A 9,842-nucleotide genomic window follows, 5' to 3' on the forward strand; every position below is an offset into this window, starting at 1 on the left:
AAAATTCAGAATTCAAAGTGCGGTTTCACTGAGTGTGTATCACTTTTGCATATAATAAAATAAAAAAATTTTAAGTCGAACCATGGCATAAGTTAGGGGCTGTCTGTATATTCTTTGCTACTGTATGAATTTGTGTTATATATATGTAGCTCTTTTAAAAACATTAATAAATGTATAACCTTTAAAAAGTCATTATTGCCCCTTGAGTATGAAGGGTGTTTCAGTTTCTTTATAAAAAAGTAGAGACAACGTCCACCCTCCATGCTAGTAGACATGATTGACTAGCTTGTCTACTCAGTTATCTGTAAGACACACTGTGTTGTTGTTTCTTAAGATTTTATTTCTTTTTATTACTTATTTATTTTTTAGAGAGAGAGAGTGTGTGTGTGTGTGTGTGTGTGTGCGTGTGTGTATGTTAGCATGAGCAGGAGGGGTGGAGGGTGAAGCAGAGGGAGAATCTTTAGCAGGCTCCATACCCAGCAGGGAGCCTGACATGAGGTTCGATCTCATGACCCTGAAATCATGACCTGAGCTGAAATCAAAAGTCAGACACTTAACTGATTGAGCCACCCAAGCACCGCTAAAGATTTATTTATATCTCTAAACCCAACTTGGGGCTCAAACTTACAATCCGGGGTCAAGAGTTGCAACTACCGACTGAGCCAGCCAGGCGCCCCCTTAGTGTTGTTTGTTTGTATCATAACATGACCTTCTCCTTTCAACTCTCATTTCAATGTTATTTCAGGAGCCTTCGTTGCATAAGTTAATTTTCCTCACCCAATAAATGCCAAATTGTTGATATTCCAGCAGCCTCTCCTTTCTCAAAGGATGTCTTCCTTATAAAGGATCGAACCCAGCACATGAGAGACAAACTATACATTCTGGATTATTCTAGAATTATTTCAAGTTAGGAGTACTCTTCATGTTACAAATGGACAAATGTCTGTCTTCAGATAGGCAGTTGGCTCTCAAGGCTAGATCCTCTAGTTGCCAGCAGAATACCCAGAGCTAAGGGTGCCCAATAGGGCACAAGGGGCAACTCCTGGTAAATTGTAAATTCTCCATGGATAACCTCAAAGCTTGGTATGGGCTTCAAACAAGACGGTTCTTGTCTTTTCAAATATGCAGATTTGAGAACTCATTGCTAATTATAAATATTATCTAAACAAATATCAACTGATACTTTCATAGGAACCTTTCATGTGTCATGTTTCCTTCTTATATGGAATAGTCTCTTCTACTTTTAAAAGGGGCAACTACCAATCACATATGTTAGTCATCAGAACGCTTGGATTTCCAACAGGTGTACATGCAACCTGTGGCCTTTACTGCCTGTCTATAAAACAGTATTGAACTCACAGGGAAAAGATGATGGTTAAAGGGGTTGGTTGATGTGCCAGACACAATGGCCAGCACTTGGGAGAACTTAATAACGAGTTTTCTCATCAGCAGCAACATCACTGTCATCACCACTAATTTTAAACACTGTTAGATGGTCAACCGTTGCACTGGGATATGAAAAACCGCTGGTTCTTCCCGCTTGTTAATTGTTCTATTCCAGAGTAAATGTTATCCATGAAATGAACACAAGCCCTTACAGCAATTGGTAATATTCATGCTATATGCCAAACCTCAAACTTTTATGGTCATGTAAATCAGGGAGGGATCTTGTTAAAATGCAGATTTTGATTCAAGTAGGTCTGGGTGGAGCCTGACATTCCACATTTCTGACAGGTTCTGGAGGGACCCTGCCACTGCTGATCTTGGGTTATCAAGGTTATGGACACCCTGGACTTTACAGAGGGTAAGAATGACGCGCTTTGTAATAAACACAATGACTATTAAACTATGTATTTATGTGCACAACCAAGTAATATCTTTTTCTTCTCTCTTTCATGCTTATCTCTCTGCATTTACATTCCTCAGTCTTCAAATAAATACAGGTATGCAATAAAAGTACAACTAGGTTCCTCTCTATGGTGACTCCTGCTGGGTACAAGGTAAGGGGTAAAAATCAATTACGTCAGTCATAAAGGAAGGGTCATATTTACAAAAAAAAATTTTTAAGGGAAAAGGCAAAAACTTTAACCTTGAGTTATTTTTTTTTTCCTGTAAGTATGCTCCACACCTAGCATAGAACCCAGCTCAGGGCTTGAACTCATGACCCTAAGATGAAGACCTGAGCTAAGAGGAGGACGCTTAACTGACTGAGCTACCCAGGTGCCCCTAACCCTGAGATATTTTAAAAGAGTGAGTGATAATTGTGATTTCCTTTCTTACCACAACCTAAGCCATTGTTTATATTCATTCTTTTTGGCCCCCCAAAAAATAAGATATTAACAAAATATTTTTTCTGTGATCTATATGCTTCTCTTGTGTAACCAAACATTTACAGCCACTTCTTAAAAGAATTACTTAAAGCTAAATGGTTTAATCAGTAAGAATATTGTACCATCAGCAAGCTGATAATGGCTGAACACTTAAAAATTCTGGAAATATTTGCTAAGCTTTCATTATTATTTCTACTGCTATGAGTTAGTTCTCTTGATTTGCTTGACGATAACTGGTGGGAAAAAAACCCAGAATTTTAATATAGTAAGATAATATTCTAAATTCTAAAACCCAGCATCCAGGTAAAAGCTAACAAGGGGCTTATGGTCTAACTCAGGTATGTTTTTGTTTTGTGGGCTTTTTTTTCCAAACTGAGACCCATGGTAAGAAAATATTTACAACAGAGCTAAGTGGCACACACACACTCAGAAAACTTTTGAAAAATGTGTTCATGAGACAATATTTGCTACATTCAGTGTGCTCTGATAGTTCCATTCTCTTTATTTTAATATTATTAAAATTATTAATTTTTAGTGCTGGCTGTGATCTATTCCATTGGTTTCACACAGTCCACTAATAGGTCACTCAAACTTCCAACCTTGGAAAACTTCTGAGAGCTAAGGCTGTTCCTCTGGAAGTTCACGGGTACAAGGCATGTTCAGGAACTGAGGTGATATCGTGACATTCATAGACCAAAATCCTGGCCAGAGAGCCCACACAAGGGCATTTCAGTGGCAGTTAACAGAAACCATATTTCCACCAACCCATTCAAGACAAATGTTTTCTCCCCTCCCTTGTCTGGAGGATAATGTAAGAAAATCACCTTCACGATTAGGTAGAATAATGGTGTTTAATTGAATTACCCAATTACTATTAGGAAGTAATAAGGAAGTGAAGGATGACTGTGGGTCAGAACTGATGAATACAAGGAAACGTGCAGGGAGCCATTTAGCAACATTTAAATACATTCAAATATAGTAGGCTGCCTTGACCTGAAAGTCACATCAGTGAACCAAAGAGACATTATTCTGACATACACTGGAACTTTTCTAAGAACTGGCAAATCACAAAAAAAGCATGGAAACAGAAAGAGATTTTGGATGGCATTGATCCTTTTTATGTAGGAAAGGCCAAATTGTACCTTTCAGAAGTTCAAGCAGCACTAAATTGTTATCAACTACAAGTACAGGCATTTTTGTTTCAATTTTATAAAAGGAGGACAGCAATCAGGTGTGTGAGTTAAGAAACTATAGCCAACGAAGTCATGGAACCTAAATGAAGTATACTGAAGCCACATGCCAATGCCTGGGTACTGGCTAGATCTTTTCTTGCCAGTTGAAACACAAGCAAGCAAACAAAGAGAAAGAACACCCCAACTGGTAGCAAGACAGACTGACTGGTTAGAGAGGAGCATTGCTATCTTTAGTGGGTCTCAGAGTATTTCTGTGTGAAGAAGGATTGGGTAACCTTTCATATTTCCTCCTGCACAGTTATTCTCAGATTCCATATGGGGAGTACAAAAATAGTGAAGAAAATCTCCCTAGTTCAGACTTGGGTACCATGCGGAGGCTTAAGAGATGCTTTTCAGTGGAAGAGAATTCGCGGAATATTTTTAAAACAATATTTTAGAGCAAAGATCAGAGATCATATTCCGTGTATGTTTTATCCCTAAGTGTTTCTAAGGAAGGTGTTTATTTTGATGAATCAGTAATAGTTATTAGTATATTTAGTATATACATATATATGTGTGTGTATATATATATATGTGTGTATATATATGTATATGTATATGTGTGTGTGTGTGTGTGTGTGTGTGTATCTGGATACAGATTTTAACAGACTAGAAAGCTGTATCACAATACTCTTCCTCTCAGAGAAAGACCTTTTCATAATTCTCTCAAGGGCCTCTGGCTCTTATTAAACATCAGCTTTTTTCTCTCAGCTGAAATTATTCTGACAGCCTTGACGTTACATTATCATTACAAGATAGTGGTATACTTAAAGATAAATGAGGATTCATGGAGAATTAAAAATCAAAAGAATACATGCAAGTCTCCAAAATACCAGGTTAGAATATCAAAGGTTACTCAGATAAAAATTTGATATTTTCTCATTCAATTAATCATACCTTTCTATGGGTAAGCAAACAACCCATGCTGTTCCGTCAACAACCCTCCACTTCCACCACACGTGAAAACATGTATATCTCATTTCAAAGATTTGTTTAAAAGAAATGATGACATTTTAACATCCTAAAAAGATTTCTCAATGAGGATTAGTTCTAATTCCAACTGATTTTCTCTGCTACTCAGGCTCCCTCACTCTCATGAAGAAAAGAAATATTCCCAGCAGGATCCTTTAGTTACATGGTAGATTTTTCTAAGTAGATTGTATGCCTCTTGCTCTTATATGGTCTATTAATAAGATATTGCGCTACTATACAATTTACTAAGTTGCAAAGATCAGTCATTCTTACTTTCTATGCAAATCTAATCCTACAAAGCACACGCACATTCAAACACACGTGGTTAAATACTCTCAAATCTGGTGGTCCCTTACAGAGTTACACAATCAAATCATTTGGGAGATTTTTTCAAGGAAGTTTATGATGACCAAAATAAATAAATAAATAAATAAATTCCAAAGGAAAAGTGAAGTTAGTACCTGAGTTTTAAATGGCAATTTTTATTTCTTTAATTGTATAATTATCCATTTATTTTAAGAACGCCAACTGGCGAGAACGGGAGTTTGGAAGACTATGTATGAAGAGGAAAGATGAAACAGATGCAGTACACAGTTAAGATCAAAGAGCCCCATCAATTCATTCGGAGAGTCAAAATCCAGCTGAGCCTCAGCGCCCTATCTGCATAATAAGAAAGGTTGACTAAAACATAAGGATTAAACAGATGAGCTGTCTCCTGCAGAGGAGTGGGAGGGAAGCCCCACTGAGACACTTGTAAAGACACTTTGGAAGTGCGCACCTGCTCCTCCTGCAGTCAAACATACAGAAGACCAGCCTGGCCGTAGACGTTCCACTAATGTCCTAAATTGCTAGTTTTAAGAAAAAGGAATATATATCCCAAGAATGTCTCTTTCTATTTGTCAAAATACTTTCAGTCCAGGAAAATGACAAACTAATAAATCGCCTCCATTTTTCCAAGGTGACTTATCAAGGGCTTGCTTTTCAAAAGCGAGAAGAAAGAGAGTATGTATTTTCCTATGTCATGAAACATTATTGGGGAGATGCGTACCTCATGATCAATTTCCTTCCAATACATGGTGCTTTTCTGAAGGCCATCTTGAGTAACACTGGTAAATATATGCTAATTCTATTTTCCATTCTCAGGAAATTATCATTTTTAGTAGAATATCCCAATTTTTATGAACACTGTGCCAGGTTATACTCAGAGCTATGCTAAATTACACAATTCAGTTCCATATAGCAAGAATACAGCACAGAAATCAAATGCACTTAAGGTTCTGGGCCCATGACAAATGATACATTTATTCTAATGACTTCACCACAATGTTGTGGTGAAGGTGAATGGTTGTAGCTACTGATAAGAAATTATTCTCAACATAAATACAATTTTCTTTTAAGAAAGCTAAGCTAAGCACGCTGGGCCTTTACCCTACTGGGAAAAGATCATATAGAGTTATAACATTAGACTTCAAATAAAATTTAAAAACCTTACCTTTGGTATGGATTAACTTTCTCAAGCACAGCATGTACGGTGATTTAAACATGCAATTAATAGACCCAAATATATGGTAAGCATCAGCTTTTAATTCACCAAAACAAGCAATCCAATTTGCAGTGAAAGCAAGAGTCTCTCAGGAAGAGAAGGAGTTGCAAAATGTCAGGAAGTGGTTTCATGGGGTTGAAGTGCAGTCTTTGACCTGCTCCCTAGTAGTCTAATTACATGATCACTCACTCAACCAACCCGCCAACCAACCAATGTTTTTACAGTGTTGATTACATGTAAGAGGCTATGAGGGATACAGAGAATTACACGTGAACCATAAGTAACAATATTAAACTGTAAGTGTCAAACGGGTGTGACGTGAATAAATACTGTAGAAGCAGAACCTTGTGGGATAAAGAGCTGGAGGTTTTCATTTAAGAGGTGGGGTTTGGCTTAGGATGTGAGGGATGAGGTGAAGAGGAGGGAACTGGTTTTTCGGGGAAGTACAGAGATACAAGAATGTAGAATCCACTTGGAGAGAGAGAGAAAACATTCCATTTGGCTAGGAGATATAGACACATATGTTCGAGATTGAAAAGGAAAGAAAGGTGGGTGCCTGGGTGGCTCAGTGGGTTAAGCCTCTGACTCTTGGTTTTGGCTCAGATCATAATCTCAGGGGTGTGAGATGGAGTCCCATGTAGGGCTTCCCACTCAGCGGGGAGTCTGCTTGATATTCTCTCTTTCCTGCTATCTCTACCCTCCCCCTCTCTAAAACAAATAAAATAAATCTTTAAAAAGATAAAACAGATTAAAAAGGAAAGAAAGGTAATATTATGAGGAGCCTTTTGCTCGTACACAAACCACTTTCCCCCAGTCTTTCCCTAAGAGTTCTCTACATGTAGTCTGGAGAATCACTTTGCATTTCTAGTAAAAACTTATGATCTGATCCACTCTGGACAGTGTGGATCAGAATCTTCAGAAATGAGAAGTGAGAAACTGGATTTTTGAACAAACTCACAAGTTACATTATTTTTAATCTTTTAGGGCAACAGGGAACATTTAACGTATTTGGGAAGATGCAACTGAAGGATATGTCAGAAGGACATATTTTCTCATTCAATTAATCATACCTGTCTGGGTACTGGCTGAGGGAGGGAGGGAGGACTGGGAGACAAGAAGAAACTGGGAGCAGGAAGTCCAGATCAGAAGGGTTTGTTTGTTTGTTTTTGTTTTTAAAGATTTATTTTATTTATTTTAGAGAGAAAGTGCACATGAGCATGAGCGGAATTGGGGGGCAGAGGGAAAGGATCTCAAGCAGACTCCACCTTGAGTGTGGAGCTGACTTGGGGACCTGAGGCTGATCTCAGGACCCTGAGATCATGACCTTGAGCTGAAATCAAGAATTGGACACTTAGCCAACTGAGCCACCCAGGCATCCCCAAATCAGAAGTTCTTATTTTAATCTAGATGTGTGGTAAGAATAATCACCTTTGCTCCAAATAAACATCAAAATTTCCATTTCTCTCAAAACCAGAAGCCCTTAATCCCAAATCTCACCAGAATTTCCTACATATTAATATTCCAATGTTTTTTTAAAATGACTTTTTAAAAAAGATTTTATTTACTTATTTGAGAGGCAGAGAGCAAGAGTGCAGGGAGAGGAAGAGGGAGAGAGAATCAGAAGCAGACTCTGCACTGAGCACAGAGCCTGATGTGGGGCTCAGTCCCACCACTGCAAGATCACGACCTGAGCTGAAACCAAGAGCTGGATGCTTCACTGACTAAACCACCCAAAATTCCCTAAAAAGGACCATGAAGTCCAACGTATTTCAGTAAGACATTACTGATGCCTTTTTTAAAAAACCCTTTAAAGGTACACTAATTTACTGATCACTCTACTGTAAGCACCCATTTTCAGAAGGTCTCACTCAAGTCTGACTCTTCAGATAAATCAGCATTTGTTTTGTTAATCCTTAGACAAGTCAGCAAATCATCTATAAATACTATCATATTGTCAAAAATTAAGACAATAAATAATATTCAGTGTTGGTGAAGGTACTGAGAAAGAGGACTACTAATAACTGTTTATGAGAATTTAAATTTATATACCTATCCAAAGGTGTTAGGTAATAGCTAAGAAAAATTTAAATGTCTACAGTGTTCAGCCACAAAGAAAGTACCACTAGAAGTCTAGCTTAGAAAAGTACCTGCAGAGGTGTATAAGGATAGATAGTGTGCTCACACATACACACACGTTTATATAATTATTAATTCACAGAATAAAGGTGGAAATAATTTACAAGAACCTTAATAAGGGAATAATTACTTCAAGGTACATATACAGAAAATGGTACAGTTATAGTCACAAATTCTGAAAATCTATGTGTTGTTATGGAATAATGTTTAAGACAGGTAATTTAAAAACCAAATTACAGAAAAATATGTATAGAATAATCCAATTTATAATGAAAAAAGCAATGTGTGTTACTAAGTGTACTTATATATGTTTCTTTGTTGATAGAAAAAGCTCAAAGGGGCGAGTGCTTGGCTCAGTCACTTAAGCGTCTGCCTTTTGGCTCAGGTCATGATCTCGGGGTTCCGGGATGGAGCACCGCATCAGGCTCCCTGCTCAGCGGGGCATTTGCTTCTCCCTCTGCCCCTCACCCTGCTCATGCTCTCTCTCTCACATGCGAGCTCTTTCTGAAATAAATAAATAAAATCTTAAAAAAAAAACCTCATCAATTGTAGTGGGATGGAGGAATAGTACAAGAAATAAAGGCTAAGGTTTTTCCCTCTTTAATTTATACATGTCTGTATCACTTATTTCCTTAAATAATAAGCAAAAATCCTTCTGTAACTTAGAAAAAAATAACTTAAAACTTATCTTTGAGTCCATAGTCTCTTATGGTTCGCCTCCCCTCCCCAATGTCCATAGCCCGCTCCCCCTCTCCCAATCCCACCTCCCCCCAGCAACCCCCAGTTTGTTTTGTGAGATTAAGAGTCATTTATGGTTTGTCTCCCTCCCAATCCCATCTTGTTTCATTTATTTTTCTCCTATCCCCCTACCCCTCCATGTTGCTTCTCCATGTCCTCATATCAGGGAGATCATATGAAAAACAACCTGAGGGTTTTGAAGGGTCAGGGGTGGGAGGTTGGGGGAACAGGTGGTGGGTAATGGGGAGGGCACGTTTTGCATGGAGCACTGGGTGTTGTGCAAAAAGAATGAATACTGTTACGCTGAAAAAATAAATAAAATGGAAAAAAAAACTTATCTTTGAAGTCGCTACTAAAATGAACATAGTATTTGCAAAATATATTAAATAGTTGCCAAGGATTTTAAATAACTTCTGAAAATAAGTGACTCTTCACAACTGTCAGTTTTGAAGTTAGTGTAGAGGGGAAACTGGCTTCCTTTCATTTTGATTGATTAATTCTCAAAATTTAATGGACTTGCAGCCTTTAAAAAAAATCATTCAGAAACGTTAACGATTTACGTATTGACTTCTACTTTACAAAAGCCTTTCCATTTTAATTAATCTATCAATCTTCCCATCTGATAGAGGAAAACTTTATATTTGCATTTTTAAAGAGGAGAGTCTAAAATAAATAGATACACGTAATATTAGAGCTTAGAAGCTAAATCATATAATTATGCTACTTGATCATTCATTAGCTACATCTCATGAGCCTACCTTCACTCATTCTGATTTAGCACTATTATTAGATACTTGGTTCCCACAAAATATCATAACTTATAATATGTGGGAATGCTGAATATGAACACTAATTTTCATTTAAGTCTATTAGCAATCCATTTTCAAAATG

At 37.5% G+C, this 9,842-nt stretch overlaps 1 long non-coding RNA gene across 1 annotated transcript in view; it reads right to left on the minus strand.

The window, feature by feature from the left end:
* LOC123945954 overlaps nucleotides 1–6,159 on the minus strand; it is a 30,443-nt gene extending 24,284 nt beyond the window's left edge. Inside the window, exon 1 of the long non-coding RNA XR_006819539.1 lies at nucleotides 6,027–6,159. This is a non-coding gene — a long non-coding RNA (uncharacterized LOC123945954). The remainder of the gene's footprint in view (nucleotides 1–6,026) is intronic.
* Between the last annotated feature and the right edge of the window lie 3,683 nt (nucleotides 6,160–9,842).

Source organism: Meles meles, chromosome 7 (assembly GCF_922984935.1).
Source record: "Meles meles chromosome 7, mMelMel3.1 paternal haplotype, whole genome shotgun sequence".
Classification (NCBI taxonomy): Eukaryota; Metazoa; Chordata; class Mammalia; order Carnivora; family Mustelidae; genus Meles; species Meles meles.